Genomic DNA, 24736 nt, shown 5'->3' with positions numbered 1-24736 from the left:
GTAAAATGCATAATGTTTGCACCTACCAAGTTATGTTGCAGGTCTTCTATATCAAGTAATTCAGCTGTTACTCGAGCCAGAAGGAACAAGTTGAATTCCAAATTGTAATTATTTTGTACACAGATGTTGTAAACAGACTCTTAAACAAGTAGATCCTGATATGTATGCGTTAATATTAGCTGCAGCATGCTCCCAAAAGAGGTGGCGGTGGATACCTGCTGTAAATAGACTACAAAGGATGAGATTTCAAGGTTGTAGGGAGCCATAACTGGCTGGTCCTTATTAGTGGGGCTGACACAGCTGTCAGGAGTCACTGGGTGGCTGTGGTGGTACCACCTTGTCATCTTGGTGGCACCAACTAGGAAGGAGGGCAACAGTACCTGTGCCGACTCCTGGAAAATATATAGCACTTGGGTATTAGGGAGGAGGGTTTCTGACTCCAAACCCTGCCAGAAGGTGCAGGGGCGGAGTCTAATATCCTCCGAGGATCATCATCCGCATTTAAGGCAGCGCCCGCTCCCCCGGGGAAGGGATTGAATATCTGGGTCTGCAAAGCGTCAGAAATAACTGTGCAAAGCTTATATGCCCACGCTCCTCAGGTTAAGCTTTCAGATTATGATGGCCAATCATTGTTGTTTCTCCTTTCAATGAACATGCGTCAATAAGATTAAAAACAGCTGCAGCCATAAAACCCATGCAGGTGATGCGCTTTTGTGTGTGAGTGGAAGGGTCTACTACTAACGTTGAGATGTTGGGGGATGACACTAGTGTGTGGGTCCAAGGCGAACCAGCCCCATCATGATCCATATAACATATCTGTGCATGCCTTGACATGCAGTTCTTTATTCCTTCTTCTTGTGTTTGCAAAGCTCACGTCACCAGCCGTTCACGCCCTGTGCTGCCTCGTTGCCAGGTGGATGCCACTACCCTCCCAGATGTGTGTGCCGATGTTTTAAATGAGTCCTGGTGCTGATGATGCCTCGCTCTTTCTGGTGCTGCAGGAGAGAGTCACAGTGAGATGGCCGGAAGCATCAGAAGTAGGCAGCAGGGCCACTCCAGTGGCTAACGTTTACCCGGACCCTGCTGCGCGTCCAGCAGCACTGGCTAAGCCCCTGGGTTGACAGAGAGCCTCAGAGTCGAGGCAGGCAGACATTGTCTGCGCCATGACCCTCAACCCAACTCTGGCCTGAAAGGGGGCCTGCTGGAGCAGAGGGTGGTCGCGGGCTCCCTCAGGAAACACTCTGATGGTTTGTTTGCAGTGTTCTAGGCGGGAGTGTTATTGCCCTAGTCATGTGTCAGAGGAGAGCCGCCCATGTGCAGCAATGTATGGCCATGGGGTCATTAGTTACCAATGCCGAAGTCCACTCTGCTGTTCCTGAGCTTCTCTAGTCTTTTCTGGAACCGAGAAGGCTGATCAGGTCCATCAACACTCACCCGCAAAACTTGTGCCGTAGGACCCTTATTTCCGCATTCTTAATAAGTGAGCGTAAAGGACTATTGGTGAGCCTCGAGAACAGTAACTTCAGCTGACTCTTACTCCTCATGTTTGCTCCCACCTGAGGTTGATGGAAATATATATTATTTGTGTAATATGTATTGATCTGAAGTACCCCTCGTCTCGACCAATACTGGAAGCAGGATTCCCTCGGGGACATGCACTCCTTACTCACATCTGGAAAGGTTGTCATCCTCATCCTCAACAATTCCAATGTCCCTAAATGGGATTTGCTACAAAAAGCACTTCTATCTGACCCCAGGGACCCTAGTAATCGACATGGGGACTGCAGTCTGCCACACTAAGCACCCTTGTCAGACTCGAGGGAACTCCGATAATGCCCTAAGATACTACAGTCTGCACCAGGAAGGAGCCAATTGCAATTTTTTCAAAACTCCGAGGACATACAAAGATGAATGGAAGTAGGGACGGAATATGCAAATATGCAAATGAAATGCATCATATCCACGTGACCCATGCACATGGGCAATGTGGATGGGACACTCCTGAGCTAGCCTTCGTCATGTCCCTGAGATGCCCTTTGCAAGAAGGCTATCTGAATCACTGTAAGGATGCTGCCATCAAGACGCGGCGTCTCACATTAAAACTGTGCCTCAGACACCTGAGAGAGCGCAAAATGTAGTAAGAAATTGTAGGGGTGCACCATATTCATGAGTAATTAGCACCCGTATATATAAAGGATTATAATCATGTTTAAATGTGACACAGAGCTATGAAACCAAGTGCCAGAACTCCATAGCTGTAACGTGAAGTGCTTTGAAAGTACTAATGCCATATTAACTTAGAAATATTGTTTGCAGTGCTAGCAGTTAGGAAATACTAATGTAATCAAAGGATGCTCAATAGTCATTGATGTATTTAAATGTGTGTTTAGAAATTCTTTATTGTATTCACATAACGACATAGAAGGGTTTAGGTTAGAAAATGTATTCTTTTTGTTTTAATGATGAAGGCCTAATGAACGGGAAGAATGTTTGCCAATGTTTGGATGTGATATCCCGAAACGTGCAGAGGCCCAGGTGGGGAGAAAGACTGTGTAGGCCGAACTAAGAATGTTTCTTTTAACATTAAATCATGGAGATGTCTTCTCTAAAGGGTTGCTTTAGAAACTTAATTGCAAGTAGCATGGAACTGTGAATCGATTTATGTGCGTTCCATTGCAGGTGCAAGGTTAACTAAAGATAGTAGAGAAGGGCCCGTTGTGTATGAGCGTTAGGATGGTAGTCCCAGACATGGAGGAGTGGCTGCAGAATTTAGGGAAGCAACTTCAAGAGGAGAAGACTCTGGGACCCAAGGACGTTTTTCAACGAACAAGGATGAAGATGTCGTAATGGAGTCTTTTTGAAAGTTAATACTTTTGAGAGGGGCGTACCCTAGGGCGTGTCGCCCTTATTGTGGGGTTTGTATTAGGGACAGCACCCCGGTAGGAGAGCAGAGCAGATGCGCATGAGGGCGAAGAAAGATGCTGGGTAGGCAGAGAGCTTTGCTATGCGAGATGGGTTCTTAGGCTAAGTCCGAACATGTGAGTGTGCTTCCTTGGAAGTCACCACGGCTGCCACCTTTGTTAGGAGGAAACTTTGTTAAGTAGGGATGCCATTTAGTATAGCGTAGGGACAGATTAATCTGGATTTATTTCTTTTTCCGATGCCTACCAAAACCCAGATCATTGCAATTCTTGCTAGTCTGGTGGTTTTGGAATTAGTACTTGTATTGTTTCTTAGTCGATTGAGACTTTTCCGTAGGATCATGTTTGTATTAGTGCCTATTTATCTTCTGAATCTTTTACTGAGGTGTTTATATACACAACTGCTTTTGGCTTTATAATAAATCTTTAAATTTGACGTTTTGTCAGTGGTTTTTCAGGGAGAACGGTGGTGATGGTTCGAATTGATAATACTCTGTTGAAATAGATTGCCTTCTACACTCTATGACAGGTAAAAAGGTCTAGTCGACCTGTGGCGGGATTCTAGAAATGTTATTCTGATTCTAGCGATTAAAATCCCACCTTTCCAGTTGGTAGCAAGGTAGGATGGTTTATCTTCTGGAGTGAGGGTAATCTAGAGTAGGCTAAGATACTCCCCAAGGCCCATAAAGATCTGGAGATGTGCGTCCGCAGAACCGCGGACGGAAGATGGCGTTCCACGGAAGATGACGGAGAGTGACGGTGTGGCGGAAAGCAGCAGGTCGTAGGAGAGTGAGTATGAAAAGGGTCATGCGTGTTAGATTGCGGTGTGTATTGTGTTGTTGAAATTGTATTGTCTAGCGGAGTTGAGTACCTGTAGTGTGAAAGGAGATCAGGTTGTGAGCGCGCGCAACCGGTGAAAATCTTAAGCTCAAGGAGAGTTTAAGTGGTTCGGGTGTATCGAACACCTACAGTAATTTTCTACCATTGAAAGGGGATCATGAGGTACCATTGATCGCCCGCAGGACCGAGATAGGGGGAACGAATGTGTGAGTGTGTGGGTAACGGACACTGGTCGGAAGTTGCCGTGTGTATGTAACCTATCGGAGAGGCGACTGTCTGGTCGTTAAGTGGACAGACATTTGCCAGTCGGTGACAATTACAGTTAGACTGTGGACGTACAGTCAAGGAAGTGGTTGCTTGGTCGGAAGTGATCATTTCAAGTGTATGATTGAGACGCATGCATGATCGAGAGACGAGCGGAGAAAGGAGGGGAACTGCTGCGAAGCGGAGGCAAGTGACGTCAGAAAGAGCCACGCTGGGATAGGACGGTTAGTGTGGAGCCGCGCTGAGATTGGGCGGTTAGCAAGAAGCGAGTGATGTCAGAGGAGAGCCGCGCTGGGATTGGTGAATTGTCATTGTGAAGTAAAACGAGCATAGTAAACAAGGAAACGTTATGGGTTTCATCAAGAAATGTTTAAAAGGATTGCGAAGCTGTTTTTCGGGAGAAAAGAGGCTAGAACCTCGGGGTGGGGAAGAGGCTCCACCCGAGGATACGCCAGCCCATTACATGGCTACGAATGTTGGGTTGCATACCATATTGCGGCTTGAGAACTGGTGTAAGATGACTGACGGAAGTGAGGAATTAACTTTTCCTAGGTACGGGACATTCAGATTAGAGGTGTTGTACCAGTTAAAAGCGACTATGGCTTCTTTGCGACCTTTGCCTAGACCAACACAGTTTGAAGCATTAAATGTATGGATCAGGGCAGCCCACGAAAGGAACAGGGATAAAAGACAGGAAAGAGTGAAGAGAACAGTTAGGGCGGTACAGGACGCGAGGTGGGATGCACTGGCCAAGAAGTGGAGAGTGCAGACCATAGAGGGAGACAGACTTTACCCACTGTTGGTCAATGCAGGGGAAATGCAGAAAAAGAGTACAGAGGATGATGACAGTGAAACAGAAGACAGTCTGATAGAGAGACTGTTGTCAGAGAGACCACCTCCATATAATCCAGAAGTAGAAGGGAGGTCACCACCACCAACAGGAAGGGAGACATCTGTAGGAGACGGTGGAGTCCTAAGAGAGAGCGACTTGGGCCCAGTAGGGGACAGGTCCGGCTCGGTGGAAAGAGAGGGGGTATCTCAACAGACCCCAGAAGCGAGAGTAGTGGGAAGATTTACAGTACAGCAGGTGCACTGTGAAGAGGGGGCCAGCGCTCAGAGGCTACCAGATGCTCTTACAGTGCCAGTCACCATAGGTCCCATAGTATCAGTATACAATCCGGAACAGACACAAGGTGAGAGTCTGCCACAATTAGACAGAGAGAGGAGTACCAGCGAAGGTAAAAGTAATGTGGCGGACGACTGGAACCAATGGTCCAGACCTGTAGAAAGGAGCACCCCTTTGGCAGCATCGGCAGACTCATCCAGAGAACAGGGAGGTCTGAAAGGACCGATGGATCTGAGAGGACCACGGCCAAGGTCGATTAGGGAATTGAAGCCGGATTTGAGAACCTGGGAGACGGTTGTGGATGCCCAGAGCGATAGGACAAGGGAAGGTTATGGCAATGGAGGTCAGGACAATAGGGGGGTGTCCCACTGTACGCCTAATGGAAGCAGACATGAATGGGATTGTGGAGGGGAGGAAAATAGGGGAGCGTCTCCCCCTGCATCTACAGATAGAAGACAAGACTGGGACCGTGAAAGATGGGAGCGAGGAAGTGTTCCCCATAACACACCTGAGGAAGACAGACGAGTGAGTCAGGAATGTAAAGGGAGAGACTCGAGTGAAACCTCTAGTCAAGGCACATTGAGGGCGGCTATAAAGGCAAGGAGAATAGATGTGCTGAGACTTAAATCAGAGGTGGAGGAGATAGTGGAAGGCACAATACCTTTGGAGAGAATAGAACTTTACGAACCAGATGAACTGTTGTTTGTAGCGAAAGATGTTACTCGCAGAGCTAGGACAGCTCACGAGAAGCTAACTGAACTAGCGAACAAATACTCAGTGGATCTGACCAGGACAAAGGCATTTCAGGGTGGCCATAGGTTACAGTATACAGACCAAGACCTAGACGAGAAGAGAGTGATCGGATTAAAAACCCACATCAGAGAATTAATTGTGGGAATCCGAATATGGGTTCAACTGGACAAGTGGGAGGAAAAGTGGTCGAAAAAAAAAGTGTTAGGCGGAGCACTATAGAGACATCTCCAGGAGCTGGGCTGATGCATGCAGAAGCATACCCCTTGAGGGAAGTAGCTCATGGAGGATATGTGCATGTACCCTGGAGCAGGGGAGATTTGGCTGCTTTTACCAACACATTTCCAAAATTAAGAGAGCCCAGTGGAGTGGTACAAGCAGGTAGAGAGGTTTGTCAAGATCTCGAAGGTACTGTGGATTGATTTGAACACATTGTTTGACATCGTGGTTCCGGGAGATCTGTGGGTAGCATGTAAGGTCAGTGTTGAATGGCCCACAGAGGAACCAGAACGAGATGCACTCACGAATGGACCCTCACCTAGGGTGATGGTAAAGTACGAACAGGTGATTACGTGGTTAAAAACCAAGGTGCCACCACAAGACATAGATTGGGTGAAAATCGATCAAACTAGGCAAGAACCGAAGGAGACAGTCCATGAGTATTATGAGAGACTGTTGCAGATATTCAAGCAGTGCAGTGGTTTGGATGTGATGGACCCGAAGGACATGGGACAGTTTGTGTCCAAGTTTGTTCTGGGACTGAGGCCCGAGATCTGTCTCATGATACAACAACATTTGATTTGTTGGCAGAACAAACCTTTAGACGAGATTCTGAGGTATGCCAGGTACTGCAGTGACGAGATAGACTCTAAGACTAAGAAACTCAAAGATAAGCTGATGTTAGTCCAGATGCAACCGGGAGGACAGGGTCAGTCTGGAAGTGGAACATTAGGAAGAAGATCGGGGGGTCAGAAAAGGGACAGTGAGGATGGTCCAAGGCCAAGGGTAGACCTGGCGACTCTGAAAAAGACAACTAGGTGTCATCAATGTCACGAGATCGGGCATTGGAGGCGCGAGTGTCCACATAACCCAGAAAATCAGGTACAGGAGGAGGAAGAGGAAAGTCAGGCCCCTCAAGTATCGAGAACAACAGTGGTTAAGCTCAAGGCGGCAAAAGGGGGGACCTCCGCTCCTAGAGCTCCCGAAGATTGTAACAGGGAACAAGACTTACCAACAGATGCCTCTCCTGGTAGACAGAGATTAGTACTATCACTTTGACCCAGTGACAGGACGATGCCTGAACGAAGGGGAAGATTGTACCTTGGGAGCAGTACTAGGGATAGACCAGAGAGGACCCTTTGTAGAAGATGATGTAGCCGGACACCCCACCACATTTCTAGTGGATACGGGTGCTACTCGTTCTACCGTACGGTCCGCAGTAGTTCCCAACTTGCCCCTTTCCGGACAAACTATCCAAGTTGTGGGAGTCACAAATAGGAAGATGACAAACCCACTGACTGAGCCAGTCCCAGTAAAAATAGGAAACTTCAGGGACAACCACCAATTCGTGGTATGCGATTCTAGTCCTGTGTGTCTGCTAGGAAGGGATCTATTATGTAAACTTAACTGCACAATTTACTGTACACCTAAGGGAGTGGAGTTAGAGATGAACGATGATGATGCTGCTTTCAAAGTTGCAAACACCCGTGTGTGCATAGAACTGTACCCTGCCCTAACGGTGGAGGAACTCCCCTGGGATTTGAGAAAGACAGTCAGACAGGAGGTTTGGGACTTTACAGGAGAGGAGATTGGATTGATCAAAGGAGTGGAGCCGATTAAGATTCAAGTGAGACCTAATGCAGAGTTCCCAAGAACACCCCAGTACAAGCTGACCCCGGAAACAATTGCGGGAATAAAACCTGTGATTGAATCCATGATTAGACAGGGAATCCTGAAGGAAATAATGGGCAGTCCGTGTAACTCTCCGATCATGGGCTTACAGAAGCCCAGCGGGAAGTTCAGGATTGTGCAGGATTTACGAAAGGTGAACGACATAGTTGTCCCATGCTGTCCAGTGGTACCGAATCCATCAGTGATACTGTTCCAGATTCCCGCACAGGCTAAATGGTTCACAGTGATCGACTTGTGTCAGGCATTCTTCTCAATACCATTGCATGAGGAAAGCCAATTTCTTTTCGCTTTTAAGCTGGAAGATCGTGTACTAACATGGTGTCGTATCCCTCAAGGGTATACAGAGAGCCCATCGATCTTTAATCAATTGTTGAAAAGGAATCTTGAGAGTCTAGTACTGCCCCAGAACTCGGTTCTCGTACAGTACATAGACGACCTCCTTGTTGCGTCAGAGACAGAAGATGCTTGCAGAATAGACACCATCGCTTTGTTGAACCATCTGGCAGAAAATGGTCACAAGGTTTCTCCCAGCAAATTACAGTACTGTCTGTCTGAAGTCCAGTATCTGGGACACAGAATAGAAAAAGGCAAATGAAAGGTATCTCCAGACAGAATAGAGGCCATAATGAAAATGATGGTGCCCTCTACGCAGAGAGAAGTTAGAATGTTCTTGGGAATGGTTGGCTACTGTCGCCAGTGGATTGCTAACTTTTCCTTGAAGGCGAAGCCCTTGCAGAAACTGACGCTCAAGGACGTGAGTGATCCGGTACCATGGGACACAGACTGCATGATGGCTTTCCTTGAGTTGAGAGAGGACTTGTGCCCTGCTCCGGCTCTGGGAATGCCTGATTACACCAAACTGTTTTCACTGTTCTGCTGCGAGCGAGAGGGTTGCGCGTTAGCAGTTTTAACCCAAGATCATGGAGGTGTCCGTAGACCAGTTACTTATTTCTCGGCTACCTTAGACCCAGTAGCCTCGGCGTTGCCCGGATGTCTCAAATTTGTTGCTGCAACAGGTGTCAGCATTGAGAGATGTGAAAGTATTGTGATGGGACATCAATTGGTGGTACACGTTCCACATTCAGTAGAACTGTTAATGACCAGGACTAAAACACAGCACTTGACCAACAATAGGCTTACACGCTACGAGCAGGTTATATTTGCCGCGGAGAATGTGACCCTAAAGAGGTGCTCTGTTTTGAATCTTGCTACGTTGATGCCATTGCCAAATGTTTTAGATGATGATTGTGAAGACCACGACTGCCTGGAGGTGACTGAACTGTGCACCAAACCTAGACCAGACATTGTCGATGAGCCATTGGAGGACCCCGATGAAATTTTCTTTGTAGATGGCTCATGCATAAGAGACAGTGCTGGACAGTTAAGAGCGGCTTTTGCTGTTTGCACGATTCATGGGATAGTCGAAGCTGCCTGCCTAGAAGGAGTACACTCCGCCCAGGTGGCTGAAATAGTTGCGTTGACGCGTGCCTGTTTGGCAGCCAACAAAATTCGAGTCACCATATACACCGACAGCCGATACGGGTTTGGTGTGGTTCATGACTTCGGTCAGTTGTGGTCTCAAAGGGGTTACATGACATCGTCAGGTTCCCCTATCAGGAATGGAGAATTTGTCAGGTTACTGCTGGAGGCTCTGCAGGGCCCAGCAGAAATTTCTGTGGTGAAATGTACAGCACATAGTAAAGGTGCTGATTTTGTGTTCCTGGGAAATCGCTATGCGGATGAGGTTACACGCTACTGTGCCGAACAAGCTTACTCATTTACTGAACAAGTTATCGAGGGGATGCATAGAGGGACCGAGCTAAACATGATACTTGAAGTGGCAGATACTTGGGATGAATTGAGAAAGATGCAGGAACAAGCGTCAGATTTTGAGAAAAGGGTGTGGGTGACCTCTGGTTGTATCAAGGGGATCTGGATTTGTGGATTTCAGCTGATGGGAGAGCTGTGTTGCCAAATGAACTAGTGAGCCCGATGGCTCGACAGATACATGGTCCTGTGCATTTGGGAAGGGATGCAATGATACGAGTGTTTAGGCAGACTTGGTACAATCCCAAGTTTCGAACGGCTGCGGAAGCGGTGTGTCAGAGATGTGTTACGTGTCAACAAATGAATGTTGGGAAAAGGACACCAGTAACGTTAAGTCACGTTGGGAGGTCTGGAGGGCCTTTCAACAGAATGCAACTGGATTTCATTGAGATGCCAAAGTGTAATCGTCTCAGATATGTCTTGGTGATTGTATGTGTGTTTTCCAGATGGGTTGAGGCATACCCAACTCGTATACACTCACAGTAGCAAAATTATTGTTGAGGGAGTTAGTGCCTAGGTTCGGGGTCCCGACCTCTTTGGAATCGGACAGAGGGACGCATTTTAACAGTGAAATTGTGAAAATGCTCTGCTCTGCACTGAACATTGACCAGAGACTGCATTGTAGCTATCGACCAGAGGCTTCTGGCATAGTAGAGCAAATAAATGGAACCCTCAAAGCTCGAATGGCGAAAGTGTGCTCATCCACGTCCCTGAAATGGCCAGATGCTTTACCATTGGTGTTAATGAGCATGCGTAGTACACCAGACAGGAGGACAGGACTCTCACCACATGAGGTGTTGATGGGAAGAGCTATGAGATTGCCGTCCGTCCCTTCAGCAGCCTTGCTAAATATCACAGATGATCTGATTCTTGACTACTGCACGGGACTATCTGACGTCATCCATTCTGTGTCTCTTCAGGTGCAGACTGCTGAAATCCCGGCTTCTAGAGACCTTTGTCACGACCTATGTCCCGGTGACTGGGTCCTGGTGCGGAAGCACGTGAGGAAGAGCTGCTTGGATGTGCGCTGGCGAGGGCAGTTTCAAGTCATCCTGGTGACGAACACTGCCGTCAAGTGTGGTGGGTTGCCGAACTGGATACATGCTTCTCACACTCGAAGAGTCCCAGCGCCCCTGGAAGAAACAGCTCCTCTCATAGAAGGAAATCCAGCTGTGGAGGAAGATCCACAAGAGGGAACAAGGCAAGCTGTGGGGGCGTCTGAAGAGGCTGGCAACTCATCTGACCGAGCTAAAGGAGATCACGACGGCAGTGACACAGAATCCGCCTCCGAATGGGGAAGCTGCTGTGAAGGTGACCTCAACCCTGAAAGAGCTGAAGGCAGTGACGAGCAGGTTGTGCCGACGAGAAGCAGAGGAGTGAACAGCACAGAGGCAAGTTGGCCTGAAAGGCGGAAAAGGCTGAACGTGAGGCTGACCTCTGAAAGAGATCTTGCACCTGTATCTGAAGAATCAGACCCGGAAGAGGAAAACAAAGAGTCAGAGGAAAAGGGTCCGAGGAGATCAAGGAGGGTGAGAATACCTCGTCGAAGATACACCACTCCGGAGTGGACCTACCCTTTGACAAATGCCAGGTGCACTGAGATCCGGGAAGGTGAGGTCGGTGCTTGTGACCAATACGACCCCCAATGTTAAGTTGGAAGTGATACTGTTGGTAGCTGGACTGGAAATTGAAGGTATACTGACAATCACGATTCCTAATCCTCCTTACCTAAGCAAGATAAATGACTTAATCCTGAATAGACTGGTTTCTCCTACCTTTGGCCCTGAGATACCTGCTTATGAATCTATAGTCCTTCATATGGAACTCTTGGATTATGTGCTATGTGCAGTTGGAGAAAATCTTATCATTGATTGTCAGTAAAGACTTTGTAAATAGCTGTGTATTTTGCCTAGGGCCGAGTTGAAGAAGAAAAAATTTAGGGACATCCCTTAGAGGACGGAGAAGGGTCAGGGTCACCTGATGGCAAATGGAAATGAAGAATTGAAAGGGGATTCCTGCTTCTAGGTGTGGTTCGAGAAATGTCATAAAGCCAAGGAAGAGACTTTGTGTTACTGCTAGAAACGAATCACACTGTCTGAGACCATGGAGGCTGGGAACCCGACTCGTAGGGCAAAATGTATTATAGGCACACTTATAGGGTTAGTGATTTTTTTATATTTGTAGTAGTTTTAGCCTCTTATTTAGCACCACAAGAGCAGGAAGCGGAGGTCGAGGGAACACCTACACCTACCACTCCTAGCCAGAAAGAGGTAAACATAGGTGCTGAGAAAGCTTTGTTAGCAGAAGAAAGCCGTAGATTACATGCAGATTTGTCTAAAGGAAACTTTGGAAAGAATGCGTATGCGAAGTTGTTGTATGAGTACATTGATGCGATGGATGCGAAAGATTGTTATGTGTGTATGCAATTGCCAGCTTCAGTAGACGAGGGTAATAGATACCATTACCTGCCATTGACATATGGAATTTCATGTAGTTTGTTGCTTAGCATATTTTATGGGTGGAATCATTTTGAATATTTCTTTTCTAATTATGATGCTGTGTTACCGGAAGTCCCAAACTACAAGCATTTGAACAAGTGGGACTATTATAAGTCAGAGGATAGACTTAGATATTTTTTCATTCCAACAAAAGGAATAGACACCTCATATGCTCATCGACATAATTTGACCTGTTCATTAGCAGAGGTAGAGAAGAAGTTCATAGAACAGGTAGAGGATAGGTATCAAAAACAGAAGTAGTTGCAGGCGTCAGGCCAAGGTAAAGTAGATTGGACTTATGAGGAGAAGTTGCATAAGACAAGGGAAAGCTATGGTCCGATAGCATTGGATGAGGTACAGAAAGGGAAATTGTGTCTTCACAGGCCAAAGACATATTATGGAAATGTGTACGTGGGCCAGACAACCTGTGAACACACTTTTACATTAGAATATTACACCAAGGATTTCCTAAAGAGTGTGATGCAAGTGATCCCTACGGTGTACTTTGTCTGTGGGAAAAATGCATACGTGAGGTTGCCGGATAAGTGGTATGGAACATGTTACCTGGCGATTATTTTTCCTAAGATATACCACACCGAGGACTTTGCTCTGGTGGAAGGTGGACAATTGACGAGGGTGAAGCGAGGAGAGAGTGCTGGTGCAATAGTGGGGGATGTGTTTGGAGCTGCAATAACAATGTTGGGAGTGATCTTGAATGACGTAAAGATACGGCGGTTGGCGACTGTGGTGGATGAATTGTCAATGAGTACAGCTAAATCATTGGTGTTGATTGAGGGCGAGATGTTGTCGATAAGGGCGATGGTTTTACAAAACCGTCTTGCCTTAGACGTTCTTTTAGCAAAAGAGGGCGGAGTCTGTAAACTTTTAAAGGTTCAGGAATGTTGCACGTATATTCCAGATAATTCCAAGGATCTGAAGAAATATATACGTAACATTACCGCAATTCATTACGAAATTGAGGATTTGACGCAAGAGAATGCATGGGAGAAAGTTGGTAAAGTATTTGGAATTGTTGGAAACTGGTTTGCCAGCCTGGGGAGGAGTTTCCTTGGATATATACTGAAACCCCTTATTATGGGGGAGTGGCGGTAGTGGTGAAGAAGAGCGTTTCCTGCTCAGTGCTTCCCCTGAATTCCATTGGGAGCGCTGAGTCGCTCGCCTTCACGCTCAGACTGTCCCTGGGCCAGGCTCTGAAGGGGTTGCTGGTTTACAGACCACCAGGCCCTGTGGGTTCCTTCCTGGAAGATCTGCAGACAGCTGTCTCAGAGTTGGTGCTGACCACTCAGCATTGTGTCTTGGCCGGTGATTTCAACTTCCACCTTGACGCGGCGGACGACCCGGATGCGGCCAAATTGCTGGATATTACATCTCCGCTAGGTCTTATACCGTTCGTGTCAGGGCCAACACATGAGAAGGGCCATATCCTGGATCAGGTGTTTTCGTCTGTCCCGATTACGGAGGTTGATACTCTGCCGGTGCTCTGGACTGATCACAGGCTGATCAGATTTTCAGTGTTGGAGAGTGCGCGGCTGGACAACAGCGCCTCTACCTTGTCTAGACCGGCCTCAAGAGCGTTGCACAGAGTGACACCTGACATGCTCGAGCAGGCGCTTCTGGATCACCCATGCCATCTCTCAGGTGATTTGGAAAGCGACACCGAGACTCTGCAGCTATGGCTCACTGACAGGCTGGACGATCTTGCCCCTAAGGCAGCCCCCCGGTCCACGGCGGCACGGCTATCTGCACCGTGGTTTACGGAGGCGCTTCGTGTGGCTCGCAGCCAATGTAAGGTGGCCGAGAGGGCCTGGCGCCTTCTGTATGATGGGGAGGCTAAACTCGCCTATAGGGCGGCGGTGAAGGCCTACCATCGGGACATTCTGGGAGCTAAGAGGGAATATCTGGCTAGGAGGATCGAGCCTTCTGCCAACTCCTGTAAGGAGATCTTCACCATTGTGAAGGAGTTTACTACCCCCAGCTCCTATTCGCCCCCATTAGTTTCTTCGGATGCGTGGGCATGTGATCTTGCCAGGTTCTTTACCAATAAGATTAAGGCGATTCAGGCCTCCTTTGCGGAGGGACCGGAGGATGGAAGCGGCGTCACCGAGGCGGGTTGCGGGCCTCCGCACACACCTGTGGCGGTGTTGTCTGATTTTCCTGCTGTTTCCAGCGATGTGTCCAGGCTGCTGCTGGGCAATCTTAAATCTGGCTCGCCACTGGACCCCTGCCCCGCCAAATTTTTGGCTGGGATGGCGGGGGTGGTGAACCCGCTGGTCAACCCCATACTCAATGCCTCCTTGAGGGAGGGGAGGGTCCCTAGCTCTTGGAAAAGAGCGATGGTGATCCCCCTCCTAAAAAAAACGGGTCTCGATGCTGAGGCTTTGGCGAAATCGCCGGTCCCACCAGCTGGATCCCTCACGTTAGGACGGGGACACGCCCACTCGAGGCCACGCCCCCTTTTCGTCAAATTTCACTTAAATAGCGCGCTGAACCACAAGCGCCCTGACAGCCAGTCAGCTCCTGAGGCACAGCCGGGAGCAGCAGTGTAAATTGTGTTTTTAACCTTGTAAAAACTGAAATTTTAATTTGTTTGAAAACTCACCCACTTGTCTGTAGCACGATTACTGTGCACAGGCATCCATTGCAGAGCAAAAACGAGCGCTGGGTAGGGCGAAATCGCCGGTCCCACCAGCTGGATCCCTCACGTTAGGACGGGGACACTCCCACTCGAGGCCACGCCCTCTTCACTGCCCCCTTGCCATAAACATGTGCATGTGCCGGAAGCGCAGCGGACGAGCGCAGCGGGCGCGACGGATGCGCGCCGAAGGCGCGCCAAAGGCAAGCCCGTCTGCGCCCGTCCGCGTCCGACCGGGGCCAGGGGCGATACCCCCTGCAAGTTCAACCCAATGCCTGCAGACACCCATTCACTATTCTCGTAGTGAACTGCTAACTTATCAGAAAAACAACAGAGTTGCCGTAAGCCAACAATGCGCTCGCCTGACACCAGGCACTAACCATGGACCCATTTCGTGCATGGCCTGTCACTGGTCTAGTATGGCTCCAGCCCAATTCAATAGTCATTCACCCCCCACGAATAATAATCTTGTACTAAACTGTTTATATTTTAATGCCAGATCTTTACCGGGACATGCTCTAGATATCTGGGAGCTATTAACATCCAAGTCACCGGACCTGGTTTTTGTAACAGAAACATGGTTGTCTGAATCCAATGCTCCTGATCTTGCGATTGCCATCCCCCCCAATTACAAAATCATCTCCAAAGACAGAGCCGGCAAAAAGAGAGGTGGCGGGGTTGCTGTTATATTCAGAGAGCACTTAACCTGCCTGGTCGAAACAACAACCGCCCAACCCGAACACGAAATCTTACCGTTCAAAATTCTCCTGGACGGCTATACCATGCTAGCAGGTGCAGTGGTTTACAACCCCCCAGGACATCAGACAAACATCGGGGCAAACCTATTAAAGCAACTCCTGCCAATATGTTTAAAACACAGAAACTACATGCTAGTCGGTGATTTTAACATTCATTTCGAAAAAACAGATGCCCCAGGATCTACTGAACTCAAATCAGATATGGAAATTCTTCAACTTAAACAGTGTATTGTGGGCCCCACGCACTCTGCGGGCCACACACTTGATCTTCTATTCACCAACATCACTTCCACCAGCATTAAAGAAATCAACCCACTGCCTTGGTCAGACCACTCTCTTATAGATTTTTCTCTCTCCCTTCCTGGGCGACCCCCTAAAACCAAATCCGTTCAACAGATATCCAAGCGAGCTTGGAGGTTGATTAACGAAACAAACTTTGATTCCAATTTCCCTAAAGACAAGGTCATATTTCCGGAGGACTCTTCTATTTGTCTGAACGCCGCCCTACTTGAGGAGGGCATTCTGCAAACACTGAATGCATTAGCCCCACTAAGAACAGCCAGAACCAAAACCATATCTGAGAAATGGTATACTCCCAACCTAAAAAGCCTAAAAAAAATCTGCCAAATAAAGGAACATCTATGGAGAAAGTCCAAAGACAGTGAAACCAGATTAAACTACGTCAACGCTCGGAAACAATACATCCGTGCCATAAAACAAGCAAAAAAGGACTACTTCACACAACGAATACAGGATAACTGCAACTCAACAAAAGAGTTATTCAAAATAGTCAAAGAACTAGGCAAACCCCCCAGTACGTCACAAACTCTAACCCCCTCCACAGAGGCCTGTGAACGTATTAGCACTTTCTTTTCGGACAAAATCAAAAAGATTTACTCCTCCTTCATCCCTCAAAACACTAATTTGTTTAACTTTTCCTTCACAAATGTCCCCCCATCAGAATCCCGTACAGACCTCCTAAACTCCTCAGACCTAGACACCGGGCCCAATCTCACCAGCTTCGAATTATTTTCAACCGAAGAGGTCCTGGCAGTACTGAACACAATTAAATCTGGATCCCCTTCAGATCCCTGCCCCCATTTTGTGTTTTCAAAAATTATATCCGCGCTTTGTCCCCTCATCACCCAACTGTTCAATAAATCACTAACCACAGCCACCTTCCCACAAGCCTGGAAGCACGCCTCTGTCACTCCCTTACTAAAGAAAGCTGGAACCGACATCTTAAATCCCGAAAACTATAGACCAATATCACAGCTCCCTTTTCTCTCAAAAGCCCTGGAGAAACTGGTCAACATACAGCTGACTAAATACCTAGAGACCAACTCCCTCCTAGACCCGTCCCAAACAGGGTTTAGAGCCAATAACAGTACCGAAGCAACGTTGCTGGCAGTGTCGGACGGTATCAGATCCACCGCCGACCAGGGTGGGGCGGTGGCACTGATATTGCTCGACCTGTCAGCGGCGTTTGATACGGTCTCCCACGAACACCTGCTTCATATACTTCGAAGCAAGGGAGTACAGTCCAAAGCCTTGGGCTGGCTCCACTCCTTCTTATCCAACCGTACCCAAGCTGTACACATGGGACAGTATCACTCTAAACCAAGCACCATCGGCTGTGGGGTACCACAGGGTGCCTCTTTGAGCCCCACCCTCTTCAATGTCTATGTTTCATCTTTAGCCGACATTGGGAGGAAGTGGGGCATTGGAGTCTGCTCATACGCTGACGACACACAGCTGGTGGTGACTATGGATGAAGGCCCTGAGGTCATCAAATCCAAACTACACAACTGTCTAGGAGAAATGGCCGACTGGATGCACAAGCATTCCCTGAAGCTGAATGCCGGGAAATCAGAGATCCTACTATTTGGGGGAGCAAAACATGTATGGGATGCCACATGGTGGCCCCCTTCACTGGGAACGGCCCCCTCTCCCAGTCAACAGGCCAGGAACCTGGGAATCATTATGGACGATACTCTTTCCATGAAAGATCATGTCAGATCACTCTGCGGGAAAAGTTTTGCCATACTCAAACTCCTTGCTAAAATATTCCCTTGGCTACCCTTGGACTGCAGACGGTCCGTTACGCAGGCACTACTGGTCAGTCGCCTGGATTATGGTAATGCACTTTTCAATGGGATGAACGACCATCTATTCTCACGTCTGCAGATTGTGCAAAACCAGGCGGCTAAACTTATTCTTAACAAAAGTAAGCGCGACTCAGCATCAGAGTGTCTAAATAAACTCCACTGGCTCCCAATGCGTCAGAGGGCTGCCTTCAAGCTACTCAGTCATGCTCACAAGACCCTACATGGAACTGGCCCTTCGATACTGCAAGGAAGGATCGAATTTTACAAACCTAACAGAAATCTGCGATCTTGCCAATCTGCATTGGCAAAGCCTAAACGCATCCATAAGGTCAGAACAGGTGGACGTTCCTTTTCCCACCTAGCAGCCAAGAGATGGAACGAGCTCCCCCCCAAGCTAAGACACACCTCCAACTATCTTCAGTTCAGAAGGAATCTCAAAACGTATCTCTATACTAAACCATAAATCCCAGCTGTCACCCTAGCAGCTTCTCTGGCTCTTAGCGCCGTGATATCCTTCGGGATGATTGATGCGCTCTATAAAAACCACAAAATAAATATAGGCCAATTTCACTCCTTCCGGCTCTAGCGAAGATCACGGAAAAATACGTCCACGGCATCCTGTCGAGCTTTTTGGAAGCTAACAATCTGCTCCACCCATCCCAATCCGGTTTCCGTCCTAATTTTAGTACGGAAACGGCTTTGCTGGAGGTCACTGAGATCATCAGGGAGACCTTGGATGTCGGCGGTAGGGCCATGTTGATCATGTTAGACCTATCGGCGGCTTTCGACACCGTCCCCCCTAAGGCGCTTTTAGCTAGGCTTTATGACATCGGCCTTAGGGGGACGGTGCTCAGGTGGTTCACATCTTTCCTTGAAGGCCGCCGCCAGACGGTCTGGGTTTCCCAGAGTTCTGCCGAGATGCCGCCACTGGGAGTTGGGGTTCCACAGGGCTCTGTGTTGAGCCCCACGTTTTTTAACATCTCTATGTCCCCTTTGGCGGCCTTGGTGGAGGCATACGGGGCCCAGATCGTCTCCTACGCCGACGATACGCAACTCCTCTTCACATGCGGGAAAGACCAGGAGTTTGATGGAGAGAGAATTCGGGACTGTCTTGCACTGGTCTTCGACTGGTTCCAGCGGAACAGTCTGAGGGCCAACTCAAGCAAGTCTGAGGTTCTATTCTTTGGTTGCGTCGCTGATCCAGAGTGAGTCCTCCTGCACAGTCTTCCTTGGGGGCTAAAAATCTGGGTGTCAAGCTGGACAACCAGCTGTCGCTGAGAACACATATTCTTGGTCTGGCTGGCACCTGCTATGGAATCTTGAAAATGCTCTGTAAATTTCTGCCCCTGCTGTCTGAGGAGCACAGGCGGATTACTGTGCAGGCTCTTGTTGGCTCAAGGTTAGACTATGCCAACGCCCTCTTCCTTGGCCTCCCTGATTACCTGGTTCAGCGTCTACAGGTGGTGCAGAACTCCGCCGCCCGGGCGATTTTTGGCCTGCGTAGACGAGCCCGAGCCTCCGGGCTGCTACAGGCGTTACACTAGCTGCCCATCCGGAAGCGGATTCAGTTCAAATCCCTGACTTTGATGCACAAAGCCTTGTTTGGATCAAGGGCTTGGAGTTCTGGACTTTTTGGTTCCGTCCAGAGGTGTCAGGGAACAACACCCGAAGACCCCGGAGTTCCACCTGTCTTGGTGCACGAATAAACAGAAACACAGGCTTCTCGATGGTGGCGTCAAAGACCAAAGGTTTATTACTGCAGGGACACAGAAGTCACAGAAACTACGCATGGGCAGTGTCTAGGAGCCTGTTCGATTTGTACAAAGAGGGTTGCTCCTTATATACTGAAAATTGGGCTTCGGGCAAATTCTTCACATGTTAGTACATTCCCAAACCTTTGTGTCCTAAACAATAAATATTTGGCGTTGCACAGGAATCGTCGACAATATCTGATGACACAACATTACGAATGAGAGGTTCCCACTTTTCCATCATAATCTCATGTCAACTTTTCATTCAGGACCCGGACCGCCTCATCGTAAATTTCGTTACCTCCCCCTAATAAAGGCCCAGAAGGAAAGGAGCAGAGGCAGGTGCAGAAGATAGAAAAGCAGGATAAGAGATGTTTGTGGGTTGTAAATGGGCAAGGCTACCAGCTTCGGCCGCCTAATCGTGATCAGGCCAACGGACATGAGAACCAGTTCAGCAGGGCTGGCCTCGGGCAGAGGAGGCAGCCTTTGTCGAGTCATGCAGCTACAGCGTGATCTGGTCTAAGGTGCACGTGTCACTAGAGAGGTGAATCTCCGGCTAAGGCTACGTGTCCTTAATCGAAATGAAGTGATCAGAGGTTATTGCGTATGTGAGGGCAAGAAACACAAAATGGCTGCCATGATCTAAGATGGATGCCATGGGTAGATCAGAAATGTGTTTGTTACAGGAGTACTCTTGCTCGTAGCATAGCGAAAACACCAGGATATGCTAAATGGATCATTTGAGGTTCGCTGATACCAATATTATGTATTTCCGACAATATTGAAAACACGGGTTCAAATCGTCACGGAACCTCAGACCCTCCTTTTGCCCTTACATAGGCAATTACTCAGTCTATGTCAGAGTCTAATTCTATGCTCATCAGGTCAGTGACATGTTGTTGTATCATCATCCTTTCTCGCGCCTTTTCTCCAAACGCAGGTGGTTTTCTAAAACAGGTTGCAGCACAAAGACTACACAGAGCTGGACCACACTGGATAATCAGGCAGCATGAGAATAGGAATACTAAGATGACACCAATGACCATCAGAACCTTCCATCCCCACGCTGATATCAGAGTCCAAAACCACTCCATGAAGGACCAGTTTCCCTTGTCTACGTGTATAGAGTCGGAAATCTTGTGTAGCTTAGAGATCGCCTCATAGACTGTTGGAGCATTATTGGGAATAAAGACACAGCAGCTCGATTGGATCATTCTGCATACCCCACCTCGATCTGCAAGTATTACGTCTAGAACCATACGGTTCTGCAACGTCATGAGTCTATCCGCCTGAAGCTCAGCTGTCAAATTGCTAAGGGCACCAGCAGTTTTGGTAATAGTAGATTCAACTACCCGTGTTCGCTGACGTATGTTTCTACTATTGGCCATAGGCCCCCAGAACGGAAGGAAACCTTTGAAGAAGTCTCCAGCTTCCTGACCAGCGGTATCTTCCTTGCTGAAGACACCTCTTGCTACTCTGGTCTTGTGGTAGTCAGAAGAAGCAGTGTATGTTGGAGGCAATAATCGAGCAATATAACATGATCCTGAAAAGTCAGCAGGTAACCATGTATATGCCCTGTCTCGACAGATGAAGTAGGTACCCCTAGCAGTAAGAAAAGCAGGGGAAGAGTTAGACGGAAACACGTAAGTCTCTACGCACTCACTCCTCCCTAGCTGAGCTCTCGGATTTCTCCCATTTCCTTGCAAACAGACTTGACCTCGGTGAGGCACGACCCAGATTGGAGTTGAGCTTTTACGCTTGCTTTCTCCCAAACTAAGGCGATACTCTGAAGAATTCCAACTCAAATATACTCGTAATTCGTCTCTAGGGTAAGATGGAGTATTATTGACGTCCTTGATCATGTCAATAATTCCCTGGACTAAAGCTTTGTTGGCAGAGTTATATTTAGCGGAACGTGGTGGACGTAGAGGATAGGTTTCAAGAGCATAAGCAAAGATGGTTTGAAGGGCCTGAAATGATCCATTATGGCTAAAAGGCAAAACCAGATAGGGAATGCCTTTATCCATAGTGTGGGGTATCAAGCCACACACCCAGCAGTCTGTAGTGTTAACTACCAGTTGGTGTTGGTGCAAGAGCTGTACAAAAGTGTTATTGATGAATTCTGAGCGTCGAGCTTGCTCATGTTCAGGAAACGAGTGAAAAGAGTGTATGGAAGAAACAGTAGAAGTAGCAGGATCAAGGGGAGGTACTGTAGTTACTGGTACAAAAATCAAACTCATACCAAAGACGATTCCACCCACCAACGTTATCAAAACAATCAAAAATGTAATGGCACATTGTATCAAAAAGCATTTGCTGTGAAGAATTTTGTAAAGTCTGTTTCTGCGAACATAAATCACATTTTCTCATTGCAGCGCAGGAAGCTCCATCTTCTACAATCCGCTCGTGACCACTGATGATGTGTACGTAGATGAAAATGCCTCTATCAGCCCTGGGAGTTCCCAGAACCAACAGAAAGATCGACCTTGTGTCAGACCCCCGCAGATTCAACTAGGCACACAGCCACGACCCTACGGCTACCCAGACGGCAAGGCAATTTTAAAAACAATAAAACAATAGCAAACTTCCTGGCTGAAGGCAAAAGTTCAAAATTTCAAAATATCACAATAGGCAGTTGCCTGCTTTATTTGTCCATATTACGAGGTCGTAAGTTGTATCTTAGTTTTGCAGGAACTGTTTGATCGGCAAATAACGTATCACTAGTAGCTGTTGCAGTGTTCGGGTTCGCAGATGACAGAGTTTTTTCTGATGCAGAGGACAAATGTTCAGAGTTCAAAGGAGTCTTTTCAGGAGGAGAGTCAGAGTTCGGAGTGTCAGTTATCAATTCGGCATCGCTGAAAGGGATAAACTTGGGCGTTTGCTCGCATTCAGAGGCACCAATTCCCTTCTTCACCCAGTCGTCGTAAGGAAGTGGCAAAGGTACAGGTTTGACATGAGTTGCGTGTATCCAGTGCTTACGTCCAGCCACACGAACGGCAGTTCTCGTTGCAAGCAGCACCTGGAAAGGTCCGACAAACTTGGGTTGAAGGTTCTTTGTCCTCGCGAAATTTCGGACCACAACGTGGTCGCCGGGTTTCAGCTGATGCCCTGGACTCTCCGGAGGCTTTGGCAATGCATCGAAAACCTGTTGGTGAATAAGACTCAATTTAGCAGTCAAGTCGTAAAGGTAATCGATCAACATAGGATATTCTAGAGAACAAAACTCCTTTGGCCTAGGCACTCCCCAAACATTTGCCGGACGGCCAAAAACAATTTCGTAAGGACTAAGCCCTACTCTAGAATGTACAGTTGCTCTCGTTGATAACAAAGCCAAGGGTAGTGCGTCTGGCCAGGATAAACCCGTGGATGCCTGTATTTTAGCTAGTTTTAGTTTGAGGGTGCCATTGTAACCCTCAACTAAACCAGCAGACTGGGGATGGTTTGCACTGTGAAATTTCTGTTTAATGCCCAAACCGGCACACACACTCTGCATAACTTTCCCTATAAACTCACTTCCGTTATCTGACCATACAATCCGTGGCATTCCATACCTAGGGAAATACTCTTTGAGAAGAATTTTGGCAGTTGATAGGGCAGTATTGTCCTTTAGTGGATATGCTTCGATCCATCTGGAAAATGCACAAACTACCACCAGGACGTATTTTAAATTATTACACCGATCCATGTGTATGAAATCTAGCTGAATCACTTCAAAGGGGCAGGAAGGAGGAGCGAAGTGACCAGCAGGAGTTGGGGTTCCCTTGCCAGGATTATGCATCAGGCATACCATACAATTTTTCACCACTTTCTCTGCACATTTACTGATCCCATCATTCTTCCAGACTGGAGCCAACATCTTACCGATTCCTTTAGAACTTATATGCGCTACTCCATGCGCCATTGTCACTACTGCAAGCACATACGCGTCAGGCAACATCCAACGCTGTTGTTCTGACAGATCAATCCAACACCCATTCGAATCCAACTTGCCCGTACTTTCTTTCCATGCACGTTTTTCCTCCTCAGTTGCCTCTTTCTGAATCTCCTTCACACTTTCCACTGTATCCTCACACATCCCAGACTCAGAAATCCATCTTGCAGACGTAGCAACATACATTCTACTCATCATATCTCTAGCTGTCTGTTTAGCGGTCTCATCAGCAAAAGCATTCCCACGACCAACATCATCTGTGATTGCTTTATGAGCACTGCATTTCACAATCGCAACTTCAGTCGGCAAGGTTAGAGATTCCAACAAGTCGTTAACTAGCTGACCATGTTGAATCTTAGTCCCATGGGACGTAATGAAACCTCTTTCTTTCCACAAACGGCCAAAACTATGGGCCACGCCAAACGCGTACTGACTATCTGTAAACACATTCACTCTCTTTCCCTTAGCTAAAACACACGCTCTTGTTAGAGCTATTAATTCTGCAGCTTGGGCAGAATTCTGACTCACTCTTGCAGTTTCCAGAATCGTTCTCAAAGTCGTTACCGCATAGGCAGCAGTCACATCACCATTCTCCAATTTAAAGCATGACCCATCAACATACAACGTGCCATCTGGATCTGACAACGGAGTGTCTTTTAAATCAATTCGTCCTTTTGTCTCTTCCTCGGTTCTAAAACAGCAATCATGGGGCTCGGAATCACTCGACTCTTGATTAGTTGGCAACAATGTTGCTGGATTCAATACATTGCATCTTTTAATCTGAATATGACTTGCTAGCAGTGTCAGCTCGTAGCCAGATAATCTCGCACTGGTAAGGTGTTGTGTCTTGGTTCGATTCATGAGTGTATCCACAGCATGAGGAACCATAACTACTAGCATGTTGTTCATCACCAAACCAGCAGATTGTCGAATGGAAGCTGCAGCTGCCGCTGTAGCTCTCAAACAACTAGGTAATGCTCTGGCTACCGGATCTAATGTTGATGAAAAATACGCACAAGGGCGTTGTTTATCACCAAATTTCTGTGTCAGAACACTCAACGCGCAACCTTCTCTCTCGTGAACATAGAGCGTGAATGGCTTGCTGTAATCAGGTGTGCCCAATACAGGAGCTGAACACAATGCTTTTCGTAACTCAGAAAAACTCTCCTGACATTCATCAGACCATGGCACCGGACTCGGAACATTTTTCCCAGTCAAAGCTACCAACGGTTTTGCTAAAAGAGAAAAATTTGGGATCCACTGCCTACAGTAAGAGGTAATACCTAAAAAGGCACGTACTTCTCTCTGTGTACGAGGAACACTCATTTGCGTAATTGCTTTTATTCTCTCTGGGGTCAACTTCCTTCCCTCCTTTGACAAGAGATGACCTAGGTAGGT

The sequence above is a fragment of the Lissotriton vulgaris genome, chromosome 1_1, assembly GCF_964263255.1.
Source record: "Lissotriton vulgaris chromosome 1_1, aLisVul1.2, whole genome shotgun sequence".
NCBI lineage: Eukaryota > Metazoa > Chordata > Amphibia > Caudata > Salamandridae > Lissotriton > Lissotriton vulgaris.
Note: the sequence above shows the minus strand (reverse complement) of the source record.